The sequence below is a fragment of the Bos mutus genome, chromosome 22 (assembly GCF_027580195.1).
Source record: "Bos mutus isolate GX-2022 chromosome 22, NWIPB_WYAK_1.1, whole genome shotgun sequence".
Taxonomy (NCBI): Eukaryota; Metazoa; Chordata; class Mammalia; order Artiodactyla; family Bovidae; genus Bos; species Bos mutus.
In genome coordinates this window covers 5,301,371-5,326,077 of record NC_091638.1, presented here as the reverse complement: position 1 = coordinate 5,326,077, position 24,707 = coordinate 5,301,371, and the positions used below count along the sequence as shown (strand labels likewise).

Below are 24,707 nucleotides of genomic sequence, written 5' to 3'. Positions count from 1 at the left end.
TTTATGTTAGCATTCTATAGATTGGTGAACATAAATACCAATGATAATTTCTTTAAAAAAAATTCTAGAGAACATCTCAGGATGGCATCAAACAGTATTCATTAATAGTCCAAAGTCTCTAGTTTCTCTGTAAGAGGAAGTGAGTGCCACCGCCAAGCGAAGATTTTGAACAGGGGAGGGGATGATCAAAGACAATATTATGAGATTTTCAAATTAGTGACTGGGACGACTGAAAGATGCATCTGAGGGCATAAGACTCTTATCAGGGAAAGCAGTGTGAAATAACAACTCTTACTAGAGTCACGATCAGGAGTGGAAGGAAACTTATACTAAACCTAGGCACCATGAAAATATTATGCTTAATGTTAATAACTCTTAGACATAGCTATATTAGATTAGCAAAACAAACATTAATACTAGATATTTAATATTGAATATTTTCCAGTTCACATGAATCTGACATTCTTTAGGTTAATTTCTCTTGTATTTAGAATTGTCTGATTTGTAAGTGTTTATTTTTCTTTAGGCCAATTAAATTAGAACTCATTTACAACTTCAGCAATATTATAAAAAAAAAAAAAAAAAAGGCACACACTGAGACATACATAAATCCAGACAGACAGACGGAGATCTCACAGTTTCCCACTTGATATTTAAAAAGTCTTTTTTGACACCACCACCCCACCCCCGCCTTTTTTTTTTTTTTTTTAAGTTTTAATTTGCTCAAGGCTGAGGTCTCAGGCAAAGTGGGCTGTGTATTTCAGGGATGTGGAAAGGGTTAACTTCAAGCTTTTCCCTAGACAGGCTTTTTAACAAGCTAGCTGTTTTTAATTGCATATGCAAAAAGAACAGGTTTTGCAGTTTCCAAGAAAAGAATTTCATTTTAACCAGTTTACTCCAGAGTCTAAAGAATATAATGGCCATCCTATGTCAAAAAATCATCTTTCCTTTCTGTAGTCATAGTTTTATACCTAAATTATAGACCAAATAGTGCTCAAATGAACTCTGATATCGGGGCAGATCAACTGATAAAAATCTTGGATTGTCCCTTTGGTGAGAAGGGAGGTCCTTGTCCCATCAGAAGAATCTGAAGGTTAAGGGGATTTGCAGGAGTTGGGGAAACTGGGTCCTTCCCCTCCCTGAGAAACAGGAGTAGTTAGAAGGGAATTCTTTAGGATGTTAGGAGAGTTTTTGATCCTTCAGGCTTTTGAATATAGGACTAAGACCTGGACCAAAGGGAACTTCAGAATCCTTTCCTAGAGAGCATGTGGATATGAAAGGAAATCTGATGGAGAGAGACAGAGGGGGACAGGAGATAGGGAGGCAACTGATAGATGTGAGGCATGAGTCCCTCAAATCCGGTTCTGAGTGAGGGCCATGAAGGACTGAACGTAAGGAAATTCTGAGTCCTTTCCCTGCTTTTGGCAAAAGCTAGCGTGCCATTCTGGAGAAGGCAATGGCACCCCACTCCAGTACTCTCGCCTGGAAAATCCCATGGATGGAGGAGCCTGGTGGGCTGCAGTCCATGGGGTCGCTAAGAGTCGGGAACGACTGAGCGACTTCACTTTCACTTTTCACTTTCATGCACTGGAGAAGGAAATGGCAACCCACTCCAGTGTTCTTGCCTGGAGAATCCCAGGGACGGGGAAGCCTGGTGGGCTGCCGTCTCTGGGGTTGCACAGAGTCGGACACGACTGAAGTGACTTAGCAGCAGCAGCAGCATGCCATTCAGAGGACATTTTTTGCGGGTCCTCCAGTTTGTACTGGGGCCAGGCCTTTTGCAGGGTCAAAAATTTCCGGTTTCTGAGAATGTAGCCAAGGGGTGAGTCTGAGAGAGGCTCCCAGGACCCACCAGAACCCACTCTTAGCCTACCGCCAGAGAATGGGGGCACCGAGAGTCACCAGCTGACAGAAAGGCATCCCTTTTGTCCCAGTCATCTCTCCATGCGACCAATGGCACAAAAATGGCCGACCCTCCCAACAGTCATGTCCGACAGTGAGAGGTGACCCCTGAGAGCCGTGCGGCCAGGGCAGCATGTGACCCGGGCACAGAAAGACAGATTCCGGGGAGCAACGGGGTGACTCACCATTTGGAGACTCCCTGAAATATGGAGGGCACTCTTGGGATGGCTCAGAGGCAACACCTGGGCTCCTGTAAATCAATCCGGACTGAAAATGGAAAGAAGTGAGAGTGACAGGGAAGGAGGCTGAGGAACCCGCCTGACAACCCTGTGGGGAGGCGGCGGCCAGGGGATGAAGGCCTCTGTTTTGCTTCAACCACTATGCGCCTGACACGGTGCACGGAAGTTGTCTTGCTGGGGGCGGATGCCCTTGGGGCCTGATCCGTTCCATGTCCCCCTTATCCTCACATGGGAGTCTTCATGTGGCAGGTGCCCTAATGGCTTTTAAGTGCCTGACCCGTGCCCACACAATGAGGACTTGCTTAGCCTAGTCCTCAGTTGGAAGAAGACAAAGGAGAGACCCTCATTCCAGCACCCTCACCTGGCAGCTACTGGGCGCAGTGAGCAGTGGGCCTTTGGAGCACACCAGAGGGTGGCCCTGGCCAGAGTTCCTCAGTTGCTTCCACAGCACTTGCCTGTTCACAGAGGGTCCCCATGAGAAAGGAGAAGTGAGGAGGTGGGGAAGAGACCCCAGGGTTCCCCTACGGGCCACCAAAAATGTCTGGGCATGGGTTGGAAAACAATCTCTAGACATGAGACAGAATGAGAGGGAAATAGTTTATTAGAGTGGGAGACGCTGTTAGAACAGTGGGCCAGCTCAAGGGAGAACCAACGATGAATGGGGGTCCTTAGTCCACTTTTATACCCAGGATATAAAGAATGGGATAGGGGGTCTTGCGGGTCATTTGCTGATTGGATGAGACACGTATACTGGGTAGGGGAAGAGTAGGGCAAATCCTTTTCCCTATGGGGTAGGAGGGGAGACAGGTTACACTGTTCCATTAATAGTTACAACGTGGGGGAGGGAGGGACAGTAAGGGTCTGGTTTTTCCAGTCCCACATTCCAAGACCGTCCTCGGTTCAATCTGCTCTTTCATCCTTGGGTCACCACATTAAGGGAAAAAAGGGGTCCCCCAAGAGGGACCCAGGACTACTTGATCTCCAGGAGACCCCATTTTCCATGTCACACTAAGAGTGTATTTTATACTCAAGACGATGATAGACACTGAAGGAGATTTTGAACAGGGGAGGGAGATGATCAAAGACAATTATTTAAGATTTTCAAATTAGCGACTGGGACGACTGAAAAATGCATCTGAGAGCATAAGACTGTTGTCAGGGAAAGCAGTGTGAAATAACAACTCTTACTAGAGTCATGATCAGGAGTGGAAGGAAATCCTAGATAGGAAACATAACCAAGAGCTCAGTTTGGAAGGAATTGGTGTCTGAATTGATTCAGATACACAGGGATTTTTTGTGGAAGCAGCTCCCAAGCACTCCACACTTAATAATAACTATAACCAACACACGTTGTCCACACACGTTACTATGTGATGTGTACTCATTTCACCGGTGGCGATACTGAACCCCAGGGAGACTAAGTAACGACAGAGCCAGAATTCCAGCCCAGCATGAGGGCTGCCGAGCCCAGGCTCTCGGCAGCTTTGTCACCTACTGCCACCACACCAGCCCTTCCCGGTCTCCCCGCCAGACTGAGGCATTCTTAAGGCAGGGACTGTGTTTTTCAAATCTTTAGCTTCTTTTGCCTGATCCATATTTGTTGCTCAATAAATACTGTGAAGGAGAGGCTGATTGAATGGATAAATTCCGTACCATGTAACACTCAAGAACTGAGACTCCGCACATTGTGACACTGGGGAACTAGAACCTATGGTGCCCTTGATGCCTGAAGATAAAATGAGACTAGAAATGCTTGTCAAGAGATCTAAACACCAGCATAAGCTTCCTTTTAAAAGGCTGAGAAATGCTTCCCAAAGTGAAAACAGTACAAAAGATAGATTTCACCCAGGGGAGAAGATTTATGTGTTTGACAATTATGTTAACCAATTCTGTCTAACAATCTTTTTGTCTAACAATACAGCAGTCTTTGGTAGCCACAGGGAATTGGTTCCCGGAGCCTCTCAGATACAAAATCCTCAGATGCTCAAAACCCTTACATAATACTGCTAAATATTTGCTTATAAACTATGCACATCCTCCCTTAAGATATAATTTAAATCTTATTTCAATTACTTACAATACCTAATACAATGTAAATACTATGTAAATGGTTGTAAATACAATGTAAATGCTATGTAAATAGTTGCTGGTAGATTAGGAAAATTCAAGTTTCGCTTTTTAAACTTAAAGGAATTTCGTATATCAAGCCTTTTTCATCTGTGCTTAGTTGAAATGCATAGATGGATACAGAGAGCTGATTATATTTACTTTCTAAGAAATGCTAGATAACTTCCCTTTCATTTTGACATCATTTTCCAAGCTTGAAAATCATTCAGTTGAATAGTTACATTACAGGACTTGAAGGTTAAAACCTTAAACATAAGTTATGACTTTATAACGAACTGTTCTAATTGTTCATTTCACAAAAGTACAAAATCACTTAACAGTACATGTTGAATGACAAAAAAAATTAAGTATCTTAAGGAGGATTTATTTAGTTGCGGTCAGAGAAATACGTAACCATTTTAAGAGCTACATCATTTAATTTGTACTCCAAATGCATGCTATGTCACAGCTTAGAACATAAAATATGCCTGTATGCTAATTAGATGTAATGCATATTTGATATTTTCTGGTAAAAATTCTGTATGGTAAAGTATTCAGAGGGTAATGGTAGCTTTTAGAAAATAAAGTGAAAGTGAAAGTCACTCAGTCTTGTCCCGCTCTTTGCGACCCCATGGATTATACAGTCCATGGAATTCTCCAGGCCAGAATAATGGAATGGGTAGCCTTTCCCTTCTCCAGGGGATCGTCCCAACCCAGGGATCGAACCCAGGTCTCCCACATTGCAGGTGGATTCTTTACCAGCTGAGCCATCAGGGAAGCCCTTATCAAATGACTACACCCATAGGCAGCTTCCCAGGTGGTGCTACTGGTAAAGAACCTGCCTGCCAATGCAGAAGACATGAGATGTGGATTTGATCCCTGGGTCAGGAACATCCCCTGGAGAAGGAAATGGCAACCCACGCCAGTATTCTTGCCTGGAAAATCTCATGGACAGAGGAGTCTGCAGGGCTACAGTCCATAGCATTGCAGAGTGAGATATGACTTAAGTGACTTAGCACACATGCACTTCTCCTAGTACTTAAGCCTTTTTTTTTTTTTTTTTTGCTGCACAGCTTGTGGTATCTTTGTTCACCAACTAGGATCAAACCCAAGCTCCAGCAGAAGTGTAGAATCTTAACCACTAGACCACCAGGGAATTCCCAAGCCATCTTTATCACTAACTCCATAAGTTTTGTCAATTGACAAAAGATGAGAAATGAATTTTCATTGGTGAAGTAACTGGTGCTGGGACATGGAGACTGGTTTAAAGGAGTGGTCCCTTAAGCCTCACCCAGTATCTTGTGTTTGCCGCTTTTGGGAGAGTCTGACCCTTAACCTCAGATTAACTGAATTCTACTGCCAGGAAACAGTCACATTTTCCTGACCTGGCTATTTCCTGCAAAATACTTTCAGGATATACAAAAGGACTGAGAGCAGAGTCTTTCCCTTCCTACAGAAGAAGCCAATGCTAGTTTGCTGACAAATATTTGTACACATAGCAGAATTCAGTCTGAGATCCACTTTCATTGTGAAGCATTACCTGGTAGCCAGGAGGTGGGGAGACCTGGAGTTCTGATCCATTTCCAACTTGTCTCATCAACCAAAGGAACCAAACATTTGTCAATGATAAATTGGTGCATTCACAGCAATTCTATAAACAAAGAAACTTTAGATTAATGGCTAAGAATGACTGCAGGGAATATTTGGTAACAAAACACTTAGCCTGAGCATATCAGGGGTGAAGAATTCACAGTGGGCTGCAGTGCTCTTGTGTAATCAGTTGCACAAGACTCACATGTTATTAATTATTAACCTGCTGAATCACTGGGAAAGCATGAGTCACTCGCGCTGCAGGCACTTCAAAGGGCTGCCTCCTTCCTGAAGTTGACCATAGACTCACTGGTCCTTGTTTAGAGTTACCAAGGCAAATGCTTATCGCCAAGTCGTAATAACATTAAAACATCTGCTCCACGTCCTCATTCCTCACCTAGAGGCTATCAGAATGCTACCAGTTCTACAGATTTCACAGGAAGTCATTCAGAGAGACTGCCTTTGAAATTTACCGTTATCATTTTCCCTCCACACACACAACAAACTTCTGAAAGACAATTAAAACCTTGAGCTCTTTTCGCAGCACTTAATGTTTTGCTTGACTGTTTTATAGACACCTTTTATTATGCTCGACTCTTTCATCTCACCCATCTGCTCCAAGAAAACATACTTGCTTCTCTTAAGGGGAACACCCATGTTCCCTAAGACATTTTTCTTTAACTAGAGAAACTCAAGAGGTTTTACCACTGACTTCTATAAGTTTTCAAATCAGGTCTTCTACATACATGTTTAACAGAAAAGTAACAACTCTGTACATAAAATTCTACTTCTGGATGAAGTGTACAATACAATCTTCAGTTAGACCTTAATATTGGTGTAGCATTTGCCAATTTGCAGAGTCTCCACACACACACACACACACACACACATGGTATTATCTGTTTCTCATCAAAACGACATTATGCTGGGGAGAGGGATAAATTAGGAGTTTGGAATACACACACACACACACACACACATACAGGTAATCAACAAGGACCTACTGTATAATGCAGGGAACTCTACTCGATATTCTGAAACCTAAATAGGAAAAAAAAATTGAAAAAGAATAGGAATATATATGTACGTATAACTGACTCTCTTTGCTGTACACCTGGAACTAATACAACACTGTAAATCAACTATACTCCAATATAACATAAAAATTAAAACAGACAGAAAATTAACAAATAAACCCACATGAGGCACCATTCCTTTGGTGAAGTGGCCAAGATGGCGCACACGTGCTGCGCTGGAGGGGGAATCTGTGAGCCTCGCCGGGTTAGGTGTCTTCCCCCCCCCGGGGGCTGCATGACGCCCACTCTGGCCCTCAGGGGTTGCTGATGGTGTTGAAGGCTCTGGGTCTGCTCAAGGGATTCACCCCTGAGAGACGCAGGAAGTCAGAACTCCCCAGCTTTTAGACCTCGACCCAGGAAGCTCTCCCAGTACCACCCACTGCGGCTTCAACCCCCACGGCCAACTGGCTAAGTGTCGGGCACCTGCCGGCGCTTTGGGGAGTGTGACAAGCCCAGCGACCTCGCCACTACGTGATCACAGTGGTGGGAGGACCCACAGAGTTCACGCGAGACCCCAGCAGGACGCCACATAGCACGTAAGCGACGCTTGACGCAGAGCGGCTCCAGGCTTGGGCCAGCAGCTGTTCTGGAAAACTCCGCCTGGTACCAGAAGCAGCGCCTGGTGGATTTACTAGCGGCAGTGAGCGGCCACTTCCTCATGAGCACGCACCCCCACAGGTGGAGCATGCTGACTCGCCTCAAGAGCCCCAAAGGCAGGAGTTTGGCAGTTTTTAAACCAGGTGCTCCAGGCCTCTGATTTCTTCTCCCTGTTCCTGCGTTATGGATGTCGGGTCTAGCTGGGTAGATATGATCAGATGTGAACGACCGTATCTGGGTCCAAGTTCATCTGCAAGTTGAGTGGCGAAGATGTATTTAGAATCTCTGTTCCTCTAATTACAACTGAAGCAAAACTGGTCAAGTCCGCAGGCAATGCTGTTTGGCTGAACAGAGATAAGACATCTCCATTTAAATGGTATTAATTTTTTGTCAAGCAGCAGAATAATTGGAAAGTAGGTCCCCGAAGGAGAAGGCAATGGCAATCCACTCCAGTACTCTTGCCTGGGAAATCCCATGGACGGAGGAGCCTGGTAGGCTGCAGTCCATGGGATCGCGAAGAGTCGAACACGACTGAGCAACTTCACTTTCACTTTTCACTTTCATGCACTGGAGAAGGAAATGGCAACCCACTCCAGTATTCTTGCCTGGAAAATCCCAGGGACGGGAGCCTGGTGGGCCACCGTCTATGGGGTCGCACAGACATGACTGATGTGACTTAGCAGCAGCAGCAGGTCCCTGAAGCTCTTCACTTTTTTGCCCCTTGCAAAGGTTGGCCACATAATGCAGCTATATGTCAAAGGGCCAAAAAAGCAAGGTCCTCAGAGACAACTTGCTGCAGAAGTCAGAAAACTTGTTCTTGGACACGTACTCTGGACTCTGCTCAAAGGTGCACACAAGCCCTTAGCAGTATAGATGAACTGGAAGCTATGTCTGACCTAGAGTTACAAGAGTTTGGAAGAACATTCATTTTCTGAATTCTTCATTGTGGAACGAGCGTCATAGATTTGCTGCAAAGCAAATGCCGTTTCTGATGATTCGTGAGGGTATGAGATGGTCACAGGAGGTGGAGTGGGTGTATAGCACAGTAACAAATGCTGAGAGTTGGTTTTGGTTGTTGGACCATGTGTCCTTGAGAATGGTCTTTCCTTACTTAAAATGGAAAAAAAAATTCCACATGATACAATGGCTTCAGCTATGATGAAAAAATCCTTCTGGTGGTTCAGTTTTATCCATCATTCATTCTCAAGACATAGGAACTTATACCTTGGCTTATGGAAATCAAAAACAGTATGGAGTATACTCAAGGCCTGACAGTGAGAGTTACTTCATTATCTATATAGGTTGGTTACATTTGTGTAATAGTGTGCTGTTTTTTATTTCCTAATCCTTGAACATTGAGGACTACAATAGAAAAGCATGATTTCCAGGGTTAATCTCTTTCAATAATAGTTTTTTCGTGAAAAACTAAATGCTGCCTTTCCCATTCTGTTCCCTCTTTTGGAGATGAGGAACAGTGAAAAAGAAGGATAATATGGAATTGTGGATACTTTTTTTAAAAAAATTATTTTTTATCGAAGGATAATTGCTTTACAGAATTTTGCCGTTTTTTGTCAAACCTCAACATGAATCAGCCATAGGTATACATATATCCCCTCCCTTTTGAAACTCCCTCCCCATCTCACCCCTCTAGGTTGATACAGAGCCCCTGTTTGAGTTTCCTGAGCCATACAGCAAATTCCTGTTGGCTATCTATTTTGCATATGGTAGTATAAGTTTCCATGTTACTCTTTTCATACATCTCACCCTCTCCTCCCCTATCCCCATGTCTATAAGTCAGATTTCTATGTCTGTTTCTCCATTGTTTCCCTGTAAATAAATTCTTCAGTACCATTTTCCTAGATTCCATATACATGTGTTAGAATATGATATTTATCTTTTATTCCTGACTTACTTCATTCTGTATAATCAGTTCTAGGTTCATCCACCTCAGTAGAAATGACTCACATGTGCTCCCTTTTATGACTGATAATATTCCATTGTGTATATGTACCCCAACTTCTTTATCCATTCATCTGTTGATGGACACTGAGGTTGCTTCCATGTTCCAGCTATTGTAAATAGTGCTGAAATGAACAATGGGATACATACGTCTTTTTAAATTTTGGTTTCCTCAGGGTATATGCCTAGGAGTGGGATTGCTGGGTCACATGGTGGTTTTATTCCTAGCGTTTTAAGGAATCTCCATACTGTCTTCCATCGGAGAAGGTGATGGCACCCCACTCCAGCACTCTTGCCTGGAAAATCCCATGGATGGAGGAGCCTGGTAGGCTGCAGTCCATGGGGTCACGAAGAGTCGGACACGAGTGAAGCGACTTAGCAGCAGCAGCATACGGTCTTCCATAGTGCCTGTATCTATTTACATTCCCACCAACAGTGCAAGAGTGTTCCCTTTTCTCCACACCCTCTCCAGCATTTATTGTTTGTAGACTTTTTGATGATGTTCATTCTGACTAGTGTGAGGTGGTCTCCCACTGTAGTTTTGATTTTCATTTCTCTAATTATGAGTGATGTTGAGCATCTTTTCATGTGTTTGTTAGCCATATGTATTGTATGTCTTCTTTGGAGAAATGTCTGTTTAGGTCTTTTCCCTACTTTTTGATTGGGTTGTTTGTTTTTCTAGTATTGAGTTGTATGAGCTGCTTGTATATTTTGGAAATTAATCCTTTGTCAGTTGTTTCCCTTGCTATTACTTTCTCCCATTCTGAGGGTTGTCTTCTCACCTTGCTTATAGTTTCCTCTGCTGTGCAAAAGCTTTTAAGGTTAACCATGTCCCACTTGTTTACTTTTGTATTGATTTCTGTTACTCTAAGAGGTGGGTCATAGGGGATGCTGCTTTAATTTATGTCATCGAATGTTCTGCCTATGTTTTCCTCTAAGAGTTTTATAGTTTCTGGTCTTACATTTAGGTCTTTAGTCCGTTTTGAGTTTATCTTTCTGTATGGTGTTAGGAAGTGTTCTAATTTCATTCTTTTGCATATAGCTCTCCAGTTTTCCCAGCACCATTTATTGAAGAGGCTGTCTTTGCCCCATTGTATATTCTTGCCTCCTTTGTCAAAAATAAGGTACCCATAGGTGCATGGGTTTATTTCTGGACTTTCTATCTTGCTCCATTGGTCTACATTTCTGTTTTTGTGCCAGTAGGATACTGTCTTGATGACTGTAGCTTTGTAGTATAATCTGAAGTTAGGAAGGTTGATTCTTCCAGATCCATTCTTCTTTCTCAAGACTGCTTTGGCTATTCGGGGTCTTTTTTGTTTCCATACGAATTGTGAATTTTTTTGTTCTAGTTCTGTGAAAAATGCCATTGGTAATTTGATAGGGATTGCATTGAATCTGTAGATTGCATTTGGTAGTATAGTCATTTTCACAATATTGATACTTCCTACCCAGGAACATGGAATATCTCTCCATCTGTTTATGTCATCTTTGATTTCTTTCATCAGTGTCTTATAATTTTCTGTGTATAGTTCTTTTGTCTCCTCAGGTAAGTGAATTCCTAGATATTTAATTATTTTGTTGCAATGGTGAATGGGATTGATTCCTTAATTTCTCTTTCTGATTTTTCATTGTTAGTATATAGAAATGCAAGTGATTTCTTTGTTTTGATTTTGTATCCTGCAACTTTGCTAAATTCACTGATTAGTGCTAGTAATTTTCTGATACTATTTTTAGGGTTTTCTGTGTACAGTATCATGTCATCTGCAAACAGTGAGAGCTTTACTTCTTCTTTTCCAATCTGGATTCTTTATTTCTTTAGCTAGGACTTCCAGAACTATGTTGAATAATAGTGGTGAAAATGGACACCCTTGTCTTGTTCCTGATCTTAGGGGGAATGCTTTCAGTTTTTCACCATTGAGAATCGTGTTTGCTGTAGGCTTTTCATATATGGCCTTTACTATGTTGACATAGGTTGGAGTTGTGGATACTTTTTATCAGGTGTATATCTCATTGCATTTTTTTGTTGTTTGGGAAGCAAATGCAGTTTTCTGTAAAAAAAGGAGAAAAGTTAGAAACCATAGTTGGCATTAGAATTTACAGTAGAAATAGTTTCTTTTCAGGGAAAAGAAAAATCAGTACTTGACTTTTCAGAAAATTCCTAATCAGTTTTCCAGTCCCTTGCTTGTGTTTCCGTATAATTAAACTTACTCATAGCTTTGTTTTTTTACTCGGTAAAAAAGGTAGCAGTGTCTTAAAGCTAACTTAAAGTTGATAAATCTATCTGAAATCTGAATCTGTTTCAACTTCTGTCCCCAGTCAGATCGCAACTTGAGATCAACCAAAGTTAAGTAGCCAACAAAATAAAAGAGGCAAATATTATTGCTAGATATCCAACTATATCTTTTGGTATTCTCATATTCCAATCAGGGAAGTTTTCAAGTCAAATTTAAAGGCTTTGGAATCAAGATTTGGTTCAGGGTTCAGTTAAACCCTGCAATCATTAGGCAAGTTTCTACAGAACGTTTTCCAGCATCTGAAAAATCAAGTTAATAGCACCCCTATCCTATTTTCCTCTGAGGATCAAGTGAAACACAAAAATATACCCAAAATGACTTAGAACCAGATTTGTTCTAGAAAATCTTACAGGAGGCAGCAAAGCATGGCTTCTAAGTTCAAATTCTAGCCTTTTTTTTTTTTTTTTTTTACCTTGATTACTTGGAGCAAGTCATTATCTCCATATGCAAAAATGGAGATGTAAGAATATCTCAATTATGAAAATCTACAAGGAAAATAGTCATAAAACTTGCATATAGTATAAGCTGTTTTGCTATGTTCCAAAGTAGATTCATATAAAAGCTGTAGTTTTTAAAATATCTTCTGGGAGTAAAGTTACAAACAATTCCTTTATTGACAGACTCTAATGTCACTTCATACTAGCAATTTTATTTACACCATAAAAACATACAGGCATCCATTATAAATGTCAGAGATCATCTCTACATTTCATAACTTCATTCAGTTTAAGGGCCAACAAAAGGTGGTTTTCATTTGTTGAAAGTCACCTGTGTTATTTCCAGCTGGGGGCTTATTATGAGCAAATCTACTGTAAAAGTTCTTTATCATTTTTTGGTGTGAACAAGTATCTTCATTTTTCTGGGATAAAATGTCTAGGAGTTGAATTGCTCAGTTATATGATCTCTGTATGTTTAATCGGAGAAGGCAATGGCACCCCACTCCAGTACTCTTGCCTGGAAAATCCCATGGACGGAGGAGCCTGGTGGGCTGCAGTCCATGGGGTCGCTAGGAGTCAGACAGGACTGAGCGACTTCCCTTTCACTTTTCACTTTCATGCACTGGAAAAGGAAATGGCAACACACTCCAGTGTTCTTGCCTGGAGAATCCCAGGGACAGGGGAGCCTGGTGGGCTGCCGTCTATGGGGTCGCACAGAGTCGGACACAACTGAAGCGACTTAGCAGCAGCAGTATGTTTAATTATTTAAGAAACTGCCAAGATTTCCAAAGTGACCACATCATTTTCTGTCTTACCAGTAACGTATAAGTGACCCAGTTTCTCCACAGCCTTACCTGGATTTAGTGTTGCCCTTATTTTTTATTTAACCACACTCATAGGTATACAGTGATAGCTCCTTGTGGCTTTAATTTAATTCTCCAATAAATATTGATGTTGGACATCTTTTATGGACTTATTTGCCACTTAAACATTTTCCTTCCTAAAACATCTTCTCATGTTCTTGGCTTTGTATTGTTGAATTTTGCAGATTCTTTTTGTATTCTAGACACTAGTTCTATATTACATGTGTGAAATATAAAATTTTTACTTACCCATAGCTTGTCTTTTCATCTTCTTAAAGCATCTTTCACAGAACAAAGATTTTTATTTTGATGAAATCTAATGTATCTGTTTTTCTTTTCTTTATTTTCTCAAAACTAAGAACTTTAATCTACAGCTAGCTCTCAACGATTTTTCCTCCTCTGTTTACTTTTCTAAAGTTCTTGTAGTTTTATGTTCTACATTTAAGTCTGTGATTCATTTTGAGTTAATTTTCTTATAAGAGAGTTCCGGCTGAGCCACCAGGGGAAGCCCAAGAATACTAGAGTGGGTAGTCTATCCCTTCTCATTGGATCTTCCTGATCCAGGAATCATACTGGGGTCTCCTGCATTGCAGGCAGATTCTTTTACCATCTGAGCTACCAGTAAAGCCCTATAAGAGAGTTAGGTCAAAGTTTTGTTTTGTTTTTTGCATACGAAGTCCAAACACTCTGGCACCATTTATTGAAAAGGCTACTGTTCCCTTTGCCCAGGAACCCCTGGGCTTTATCTCGATTTATCTTGTGCATGCTTAGCAACATGTGTCCTAAGGTAATTGCCTCTTTTCGTCACAACACTTCAGCCTATAAGCATTTCATAGGAATGCCTTGCTTTCAGAGAACAGGGGAAATCTGTGGATAACATTCCTGAAATGAGAAAAGTATAAAACTGGAGAACAGATTAGTGGTTGCCAGGTGTTAAGGAGGGTGGAAGGTAGTGGGGAATGGATGTGGCTGGTTTCATTATATGAAACGGATGTGGCCAGTAAGAGGCAACATTTGGGGACTGGTGATGATAGAAATGTTCTGCAGCTTCTGCATGAGAGTCAGTGTCATAGTTGAAATACTGTATAGATTTGAACTGCTAGTTACCACCAGTGGAAAACTGGGTTTGGAATACATGGAATCTGTCTGCCTTATTTCTTATATCTGCATGTGGATCTATAATTACCTTAAAAGTTTAATTAAAAAACCGTGTCTATCTGTACCATGAGAATCAAATGTGATTTTGTCTATGAAAGCTCTTCATAACATATATATGTATGTATGTGTCTGTGTCAAGGCTATGGTTTTTCCTGTGATCATGTATGGATGTGAGAGTTGGACTGTGAAGAAGGCTGAGTGCCGAAGAATTGATGCTTTTGAACTGTGGTGTTGGAGAAGACTCTTGAGAGTCCCTTGGACTGCAAGGAGATCCAACCAGTCCATTCTGAAGGAGATCAGCCCTGGGATTTCTTTGGAAGGAATGATGCTAAAGCTGAAACTCCAGTACTTTGGCCACCTCACGCGAAGAGCTGACTCATTGGAAGAGACTCTGATGCTGGGAGGGATTGGGGGCAGGAGGAGAAGGGGACGACAGAGGATGAGATGGTTCGATGGCATCACCGACTCGATGGATGTTAGTCTGAGTGAACTCCGGGTGTTGGTGATGGACAGGGAAGCCTGGCGTGCTGCGATTCATGGGGTCGCAAAGAGTCGGACACGACTGAGTGACTGATCTGATCTGATCTGATGTGATGTGTCTATGTGGCGGTGGTGGTGCCTCAGTCACTAAGTCGTGTCCGACTTTTACAACCCTATGGACTGTAGCCCTCCAGGCTCTTCTCTTCATGGAATTTCCCAGGCAAGAATACTGGAGTGGGTTACCATTTTCTTCTCCAGGGGATCTTCCCCACCCAGGGGTCAAACCCGTGTCTCCTGCACTGCAGGAGCCACCTGGGAAGCCCATATGCATGTGTGTCTATATAACTTAATATCAAAATAACACACGTATTAAACATTTCTTTGCAGGCATATATGAATGTGACATTTTTTTCAGTCTGTTGCATTCAGTGCGTTTTCAAGCATTTAACTTTCAGGTTCTTAAGTGTATATGAAATGAAAAATAGCCAATGAGTATGCAGGTCTGATTCTAATGATAAAGAGAGATAAATAACCTCACTGCTGTGTTTACACACACAACGTGCTTTTTAGTGTTCGAGGATGCTGCTGCTAACAGTGTAACTACCAGTGATACACCAGTGGTCCTGGGCAACCGATTTAACTTCTCTGAATGCTATTTCCAAATCTTGAAAAGATATTTTCCCTGGCTTAGATCAGTTCAGTTCAGTTGGTCAGTCATGTCCGACTCTTTGTGACCCCATGAACTGCAGCATGCCAGGCCTCCCTGTCCATCACCAACTCCCAGAGCCTGCCCAAACTCATGTCCATTGAGTCAGTGATGCCATCCAACCATCTCATCCTCTGTTGTCCCCTTCTCCTCCTTCCCTCAATCTCTCCCAGCATCAGGGTTTTTTTCAAATGAATCAGTTGTTCGCATCAGGTGGCCAAAGTATTGGAGTTTCAGCTTCAGCATCAGTCCTTCCAGTGAATATTCAGAACTGATCTCCTTTAGGATGGACTGGTTGGATCTCCTTGCAGTCCAAGGGACTCTCAAGAGTCTTCTCCAACACCACAGTTCAAAAGCATCAATTCTTCAGCACTCAGCTTTCTTTATAGTCCAACTCTCACATCCATACACAACCACTGGAAAAGCCATAGCCTTGACTAGACGAACTTTTGTTGACAAAGTAATGTCTCTGCTTTTGAATATGCTGTCTAGGTTGGTCATAATTTTCCTTCCAAGAAGTAAGCATCTTTTAATTTCATGGCTACAGTCACCATCTGCAGTGATTTTGGAGCCCCCAAAAATAAAGTCAGACACTGTTTCCACTGTTTCCCCATCTATTTGCCATGAAGTGATGGGACCAGATGCCATGATCTTCATTTTCTGAATGTTGAGCTTTAAGCCAACTTTTTCACCCTCCTCTTTCACTTTCATCAAGAGGCTCTTTAGTTCTTCTTCACTTTCTGCCATAAGGGTGGTGTCATCTGCATATCTGAGGTTATTGATATTTCTCCCAGCAATCTTGATTCCAGCTTGTGCTTCTTCCAGCCCAGCGTTTCTCATGATGTACTCTGCATGTAAGTTAAATAAGCAGGGTGATAATATACAGCCTTGACGTACTCTTTTTCCTATTTGGAACTAGTCTGTTGTTTCATGTCCAGTTCTAACTGTTGCTTCCTGACCTGCATACAGGTTTCTCAAGAGGCAGGTCAGATGGTCTGGTATTCCCATCTCTTGAAGAATTTTCCACAGTTTATTGTGATCCGCACAGTCAAAGGCTTTGGCATAGTCAATAAAGCAGAAATAGATGTTTTTCTGGAACTCTCGTGCTTTTTCGATGATCCAGCGGTTGTTGGCAAATTGATCTCTTGTTCATCTGCCTTTTCTAAAACCAGCTTGAACATCTGAAAGTTAACAGTTCACATACTGTTGAAACCTGGCTTGGAGAATTTTGAGCATTACTTGACTACTGTGTGAGATGAGTGCAATTGTGCGGTAGTTTGAGCATTCTTTGGCATTGCCTTTCTTTGGGGTGGGAATGAAAACTGACCTTTTCCAGTCCTGTGGCCACTGCTGAGTTTTCCAAATTTGCTGGCATATTGAGTGCAGCACTTTCACAGCATCATCTTTCAGGATTTGAAATAGCTCAACTGGAATTCCATCACCTCCACTAGCTTTTTTTGTAGTGATGCTTCCTAAGACCCACTTGACTTCACATTTCAGGATGTCTGGCTCTAGGTGAGTGATCACACCATCATGATTATCTGGGTTGTGAAGATCTTTTTTGTACAGTTCTTCTGTGTATTCTTGCCATCTCTTCTTAATATCTTCTGTTTCTGTCAGGTCCATAACATTTCTGTCCTTTATTGAGCCCATCTTTGCATGAAATGTTCCCTTGGTATCTCTGATTTTCTTGAAGAGATCTCTAGTCTTTTCCATTCTATTGTTTTCCTCTGTTTCTTTGCACTGATCACTGAAGAAGGCTTTCTTATCTCTCCTTGCTATTCTTTGGAACTCTGCTTTCAAATGGGTATATCTTTCCTTTTTTCCTTTGCTTTTCGCTTCTCTTCTTTTCACAGCTATTTGTAAGGCCTCCTCAGACAGCCATTTTGCTTTTTTGCGTTTCTCCTTCTTGGGAATTGTCTTGATCCCTGTCTCCTGTACAGTGTCACAAACCTCTGTCCATAGTTCATCAGGCACTCTGTCTATCAGATCTAGGCCCTTAAATCTATTTCTCACTTCCACTGTATAATCATAAGGGATTTGATTTAAGTTATACCTGAATGGTCTAGTGGTTTTCCCTACTTTCTTCAATTTAAGTCTGAATTTGGCAATAAGGAGTTCATGATCTGAGACACAGTCAGCTCCTGGTCTTGTTTTTGCTGACTGTATAGAGCTTCTGTATCTTTGGCTGCAAAGAATATAATCAATCTGATTTCGGTGTTGGCCATCTGGTGATGTCCATGTGTAGAGGCTTCTCTTGTGTTGTTGGAAGAGGGTGTTCGCTATGACCAATGCATTCTCTTGGCAAAACTCTATTAGCCTTTGCCATGCTTCATTCTGTATTCCAAGGCCAAATTTGCCTGTTAGTCCAGGTGTTTCTTGACTTCCTACTTTTGCATTCCAGTCCTCTATAATGAAAAGGACATCTTTTTTGGGTGTTAGTTCTAGAAGGTCTTGTAGGTCTTCATAGAACCATTCAACTTCAGCTTCCTCAGCTTTACTGGTTGGGGCATAGACTTGGATTACCGTGATACTGAATGGTTTGCCTTGGAAATGAACAGAGATCATTCTGTCGTTTTTGAGATTGCATCCAAGTACTGCATTTCGGACTCTTTTGTTGACTATGATGGCTACTCCATTTCTTCTAGGGGATTCCTGCCCACAGTAGTAGATATAATGGTCATCTCAGTTAAATTCACCCATTCCAGTCCATTTTAGTTGACTGATTCCTAGAATGTCAACGTTCACTCTTGCCATCTCCTGTTTGACCAGTTCCAATTTGCCTTGATTCATGGACCTAACATTCCAGATTCCTATGCAATATTGCTCTTTACAGCATCAAACCTTGCTTCTACACCAGTCACATCCACAACTGGCTTAGATAGGGATGATATAACATGAGAAATCAATGGATATAAAAGCACCTTATGAAGGATATGCTCACATATTTTAAGATTTATTTATTAAAGTGTTATTACAACAGGGAAATGATTTGGGGGCATTCTGATCTACAGTATTTCTGAAGATTAAATGATCTTTTAAATGCTTTTAAATATAGCATGTATCAAGTACCTGTGTGAGTATTCTCTCTTCTTGAGTCTGAGAGAACTTGGACTGCATTGATCCACAGAGCACCATGAAAGAACACTGAGTGATTTCTGAGGCTAGGTTCTAAAAGACCGTCCAGCTTCCACCTTGTTTGTGGGAACACTTGCTGTTGGAATTCCGCACTGCTGAGTAGCAAATCTGACTACCCTAAGGTGGCTATGGTAATGAGGCATTCTGGAGAAGACACTTGAGGAGGCCTTGATGTTACTCCCAGGAGCTCCAGTGAGCCCCAGCCACCTGCATCATCTTGGCTTAGGCACCAGACCTGCAAGCAAGAAATCCTAGGTAAGCCCAGGCCTCATCCACTCAAGCCCCAACCATTTGAGTCTTTCCCAGACAGTTTCCAGGCAGAAAAGTGCATACAAGCCATATTGACTACCCCTTATCCAAATTCCTGAGCCATGAAATTCAAACATGGTCATTGGTTATCACTAAATTTTGGAGTGGGTGTGTTATACAGTAGTAAATAATCAGACTAGTTTTTTAGCTAGTTTTCACGAAACCCAGCATAATCCTCATTTTTATAGATGGAAGCTGAGAGTCAGAGAACTTAAGTGACTTTCAGATCTACCTTTGATAATGGCAGATCTAGGATGGAACGGAGGTCTGCCTGAAGGCAGATTCTTGTCCTACCCACAGTCAGGCTGACCTCCTCCAAGGGCAAACGTGTGCCTACCTTGCTAAGCGCAAAGGATGAAGGGGCAGAAGGAGAACCGGGCATTCTTACTCTGTTGCTTGTTTGTTTCTGGGCTGTCTGCAGGGTGATCATTTGAGGGGCCGATTCCTTCCCATTTGTTATTATCTGCCTCAGACATCTTAATTAAATGCTTTGGAGGCCAGTAAGTACCATGCAATCAAAACTCAAAGCACTTTTCTCTCTCTCTGGAAAAAAAAAATGTAAAGTTTCTGTCGACAGTTCAGATTCCAGCTATTGATTTCTGCTCTTGTTTTTTAACCTATTTTCTCTCCAAAAATGCAAGTCCCCAACGAGATAAGAATAAATAAAAGCAAGTTGGTGTCATTTGAGTGAAAAGTGGGCATGTCAGGTGGGGTGGATCAGACACCTGATAAGGGCTTGGGCTGATAGTTCAATAGCAGAAGGTTTAAGAGACCTTCAGTTAAAACTTGTTTGAACTTGAAAAATCCTTTCTTGAAACCCCTATGCAAGATCTTTTTACTTTTATAGTCACGTTTGCTCTACATATACTCTCTCAATGAGAATAAAAAAAGTTGAGACGCAAACCAAGAGAGCAAAGGGATGATGTATCAAACAGTGAGCATTATGTCAAGTAATGTTTTACATGGAAAAGAGCCCAAGGTCTGGAGGGCCCACAAGCTAGTTCCAAGGTGGCAAAGAAACACCAAAGTAGTGTCTAGAGGAGAATTCTCCATTTTCTACACTTGCTCCCTAAGAGCTGTCCATATTCATTCTTATATATTATTCATATTTATTTCTATTATGCTTGTTTTGCATAAAATTGGGCACTTTGGTTCTGTGAGCTTGTATTCACAATAAGAATGATCACCAGATTTTTAGAGTGAGAAGTGGAGAAAGAAGGAATGTGTGCTCTGTGCTCAATTGTGTCTGACTCTTTGCAACCCCATGGACTGTAATCCACTGGGCTCTTCTGTCTGTGGAATTTTCCAGGTAAGAATTCTGGAATGGGTTGCAATTCACTATACCAGGGGATCTTCTCAACCCAGGGATCAAACTGGCATCTTTGTATTGGCAGACAGTGGTGCCACTGGAAGACGCTGAAAGAAGGAATAGGGTTTGTAAAATATTAACTCCATTGTAGCCGTTGACTGAGCATCAGTAACATGTGGAAGGCTCCTACTGGGTGATCTGCATATGTTTTTCATTTAATCGTCACAGTGCTGTGAGGTTAGTTCCCATACTCCGTATTTGTGTGAGGAATTGAGTTTTAGAGACATTAAGTTACCTTGGAAATGTCAAAGCTCCCATTTGAACACCCACTCACCTTATCTAAAAGCCTATGTTCATTCTGCTATGATGATGTTTCCCATGTATATACAAGGTGATCTTAGTTCTAAGATGGACAGCATATGTTTCAATATTTATGTGTTTTTTGAACAGTACATTAGAAAAATTATGTAAGAGGCACATTAAGCTCAAATATGCACAGATATTATTTCTCACAACAGAATTTAGATACGTATTTAGGTTTTTTAAAAAGTAGCTCTTGAGTTTTAATTTGTTCAGATTTTCTGATACTTAACACAGATATGCAGATGACACCACCCTTATGGCAGAAAGTGAAGAGGAACTAAAAAGACTCTTGATGAAAGTGAAAGAGGAGAATGAAAAAGTTGGCTTAAAGCTCAACATTCAGAAAACTAAGATCATAGCATCTGGTCCCATCACTTCATGGGAAATAGATGGGGAAACAGTGGAAACAGTGTCAGACTTTATTTTGGGGGGCTCCAAAATCACTGCAGATGGTGATTGCAGCCATGAAATTAAAAGACGCTTACTCCTTGGAAGGAAAGTTATGACCAACCTAGATAGCATATTCAAAAGCAGAGATATTACTTTGCCAACAAAGGTCCGTCTAGTCAAGGCTATGGTTTTTCCAGTGGTCATGTATGGATGTGAGAGTTGGACTGTGAAGAAAGCTGAGCACCGAAGAATTGATGCTTTTGAACTGTGGTGTTGGAGAAGACTCTTGAGAGTCCCTTGGACTGCAAGGAGATCCAACCAGTCCATTCTAAAGAAGATCAGTCCTGGGTGTTCATTGGAAGGACTGATGCTGAAGCTGAAACTTCAATACTTTGGCCACCTCATGCGAAGAGTTGACTCATTGGAAAAGACTCTGATGCTGGGAGGGATTGGGGGCAGGAGGAGAAGGGGACGACAGAGGATGAGATGGCTGGATGGCATCACCAACTCGATGGACATGAGTTTGAGTGAACTCCAGGTGTTGGTAATGGACAGGGAGGCCTGGCGTGCTGCGATTCATGGGGTTGCAAAGAGTCGGACATGACTGAGCGACTGAACTGAAGTGAACTGAACACAAGTGAGATGTGGTTTTAACAGTAATAGCAGTGATATTAGGATTGGAGTATGCTGTTAAAGGAAAAGCATCACTCCTTTCAAAAGTTTCTGTTTATTAGGAATATAAATCACATGTATTTGCATAGTATTGTTCTCCAATAAGATACTACCCATCCATCCATCCATCCATCCACCTGTCATCCATCTGTCCCTCCACCCACCCATCCACCTGTCCATCAGTCATTCATCTATCCATCTACCCACCCATCCCATCTGCCTATCCATGTATCCATTCATCTACTCATTCATCTATCCATCTACTCATTCAGTGGCATTTAGTGGTACCTGGAATGTCATGGAAATAGTACAATTTACGCATGTTCCCTATGTTATAAGAGCACATGTCTATTGGGGGAGATGATCATACAAACACTTACTTGTGACATCCATATTTGTTAGTAAAGTACTGTGAGTTCAGCTGAGGAGTAAACTGCTGTCCAAGTCTCCAGATTTCTGAGAACATTTCACAGTGCGGAGAATTCTATTGTAGATAATAAGCTGACACTAAATCTAGTCTACCGGCAGGACAGGTTGAAAACCTGCTGCCTATATCTGAGAAATCTACCAGATGTAGGTGCTACCTACCTCTGGGAACCGAGTTTGGGGTAAATGTGAAACATGGCACTTTAAAATGTGAGAGCGCTAGCATAATTACCACCCAGTGCTAATGCTACTTCAACACACTTCTTTATTAGATAAAATTATTTTCAGTAGTAATTTTCATAGTAATAATGATCAGAAAAGAAACACAGAGTAATGGTTTAATGCTTTTTAATTACATTAATGTATTCTTTGAACAAAGGGGAAGATGTAAGCCATCCTACTGTTCACTCATAGTAGTGAATGATAACATTACATTTGGCTTTTGAGGCTTAGCTTCTGCCGATTTGCTAATAACCTCATAAAAATTAATCTTAACATATTCCTAGAAAAAAAGAGGATAACTAGATTTTTAAAATTGATTTCACTCACAGTTTATCAGAGAACACATTTTAATTTCAGGAAGTTTCTTGCACACGAAGCAACATATACAAAAATAGTTACAAAAAAATCTTAAACATCAGAATAAATTTGGCAGAGATTATTAAAACTCCATTTTATAACAAATCTCCCCAAATACAACAACCCATATATTTGTTCCTTCAAGACAGTGTGATTGATTGTAGGGCGTTAAATTAAGATTTCTGCAGTTGAAGAACTGTAAACACAAAACACCAAAGACAGAACTCGTCACTCAGGTTCTGTTTCTTGTCTCTGCAATCACTGTGCCATCCTTGTTTATTTCCAAGCTACTGTTCAGACCCAGGAAAATGTAATACAACAGAGGTTAGAAATAGGAGCTTAGCCCAAACTCAGCTCAGAGGATTTCAGACTGTCACAAAATTTACCATCAAACTGGATTCACATAGCTGGATCTGGGTGTTCTGGGTCAAGATGTCTAAATGAGGATTTTCGGAGTTTCATGTAGAAATAATATATTAATTTTCTGCTACATTAAAAAATGTTATAACCAGAGCAATTGCTTGGAACTTAAACAGCAACATACTTTCATAGAGAAGAATATCTCAGTATCATTGGCATTATTCAGATTTGCTAACATGTGCTATTAATGAAGAGTAGGCTGACTTTTAGTCAGTTTTATTACTGTTTTAGCATTGTCACATGCACTACATCCCTGTCCGACTGACTAGCAGTGGAAACCAGGCCCTCCTGGGCTCTCCTTGGTCTTGGGCAATCTTTGTTAGATGTTGGAACTGAATCATGTCTCATGAGGCCCCAGGAATTGGGCCTGGCCTTTCCAGCAAGGTTAATGATGTTGTTAGTAACAGTAACGATAAACTGCTAATCCCTGGTATGAGACTCTTAAGTTTATGGGGAGAAAGCAGACTGTCCAGGTAAGGAATTCTGCCCACACACCTGCCCTCTGGGATCCCTGCCCACTGGTGTCTGGAATGACAGCACATCATCTTCTCAGTGCAGAGGGCTTGGACTCCCTGTGTTCTGCTTGTCTTTACCCCGCTGAGGGGTAAGCTGGCTTCATCTGTAGATTTGCGACCTCAGTCAAGCTGGAAAAGTGCATATGCTGAACTCAAACAGCAATGACACATTCAGATAGCAATAGAGGCTAGGCAGGCCATGGGCAAGAGGAGGTGAGGGGTGGGGATGGAGATTGAAAACTGGAAGGAGGGCCCTCATTCTGTCTCAAGGGAGTAGCATCTACTTCATTCTTGCCAGTCACTGCCACACGAAGGCTCACTGCTGACAGATAGTTTAGTTTCTTAAAAACCATACCAGTTGCTTTGCCTTTCTGTGTTAAATCTCATGTTTTTAAATGTAGGCAATGAATTTAAAATATTAAAAACCTGTCTGAGCCAAACAACATTTCTCTGCAGGCCAGTTGATGGTCTCCAAACTGGGTGGGCTTTCTGATCCTTGGGTTTCCTTCATGACCCCACCTTGCCAGAAAGAAGAGGCTGAGCTGTATTTCCTGGGTAGGGCATCCAAGGGGGCTTCCCAGATGGTGCTAATGGTAAAGAACTTTCCTGCCAATGCAGGAGACATAAAAGACAGAGGTGCCATCTCTGGGTTGGGAAGATCCTCTTGGAGGAGGAAATGGCAACCCACTCCAGTATTCTTACCTGGTGAATCCCACGGACAGAGGAACCTGGCGGGCTAAGGTCCATGTGGTTGAAAAGAGTTAGACACGACTGAAGCAACTTAGCACACACGTGGGGCATCCAAAGAATGGTTTCGTGAGTGATGCCAAGCTTGCAGCTTGGACTTTCATAAATCAATGAGTGCATTGTTGGTTTGATCCAAATCTGCTTAATCCATCCAGATCTCACCCACCAGGCTGGGAGAAAAGGGGTTTAGCTCTTATCAGTGATCTCCAGGCTACATTGTGGCTCTGAGCTCCATTTGGCTCAGGTTGACTTTTACCTATTAAGACTTAAATACAAATGGAAATGAAACAAAAAGAAATTCCCAAAGACAGACAAAATGAAGGGCCAGAAACATTTGGTGATAAAAAAGCTTCTTTATTTTCATGATGAAAGGTAGGTCATACCCTTTCTAAAGGATACATTCAGTTCAGTTCAGTCGCTCCGTCGTGTCCG

General features: G+C 41.7%; 1 pseudogene; it reads left to right on the top strand.

Moving 5' to 3' along the window:
- Nucleotides 1-7,070: 7,070 nt before the first annotated feature.
- Nucleotides 7,071-8,669, top strand: LOC102268137 (tyrosine--tRNA ligase, mitochondrial pseudogene; annotated as a pseudogene).
- The last annotated feature ends 16,038 nt before the right edge of the window (nucleotides 8,670-24,707 follow it).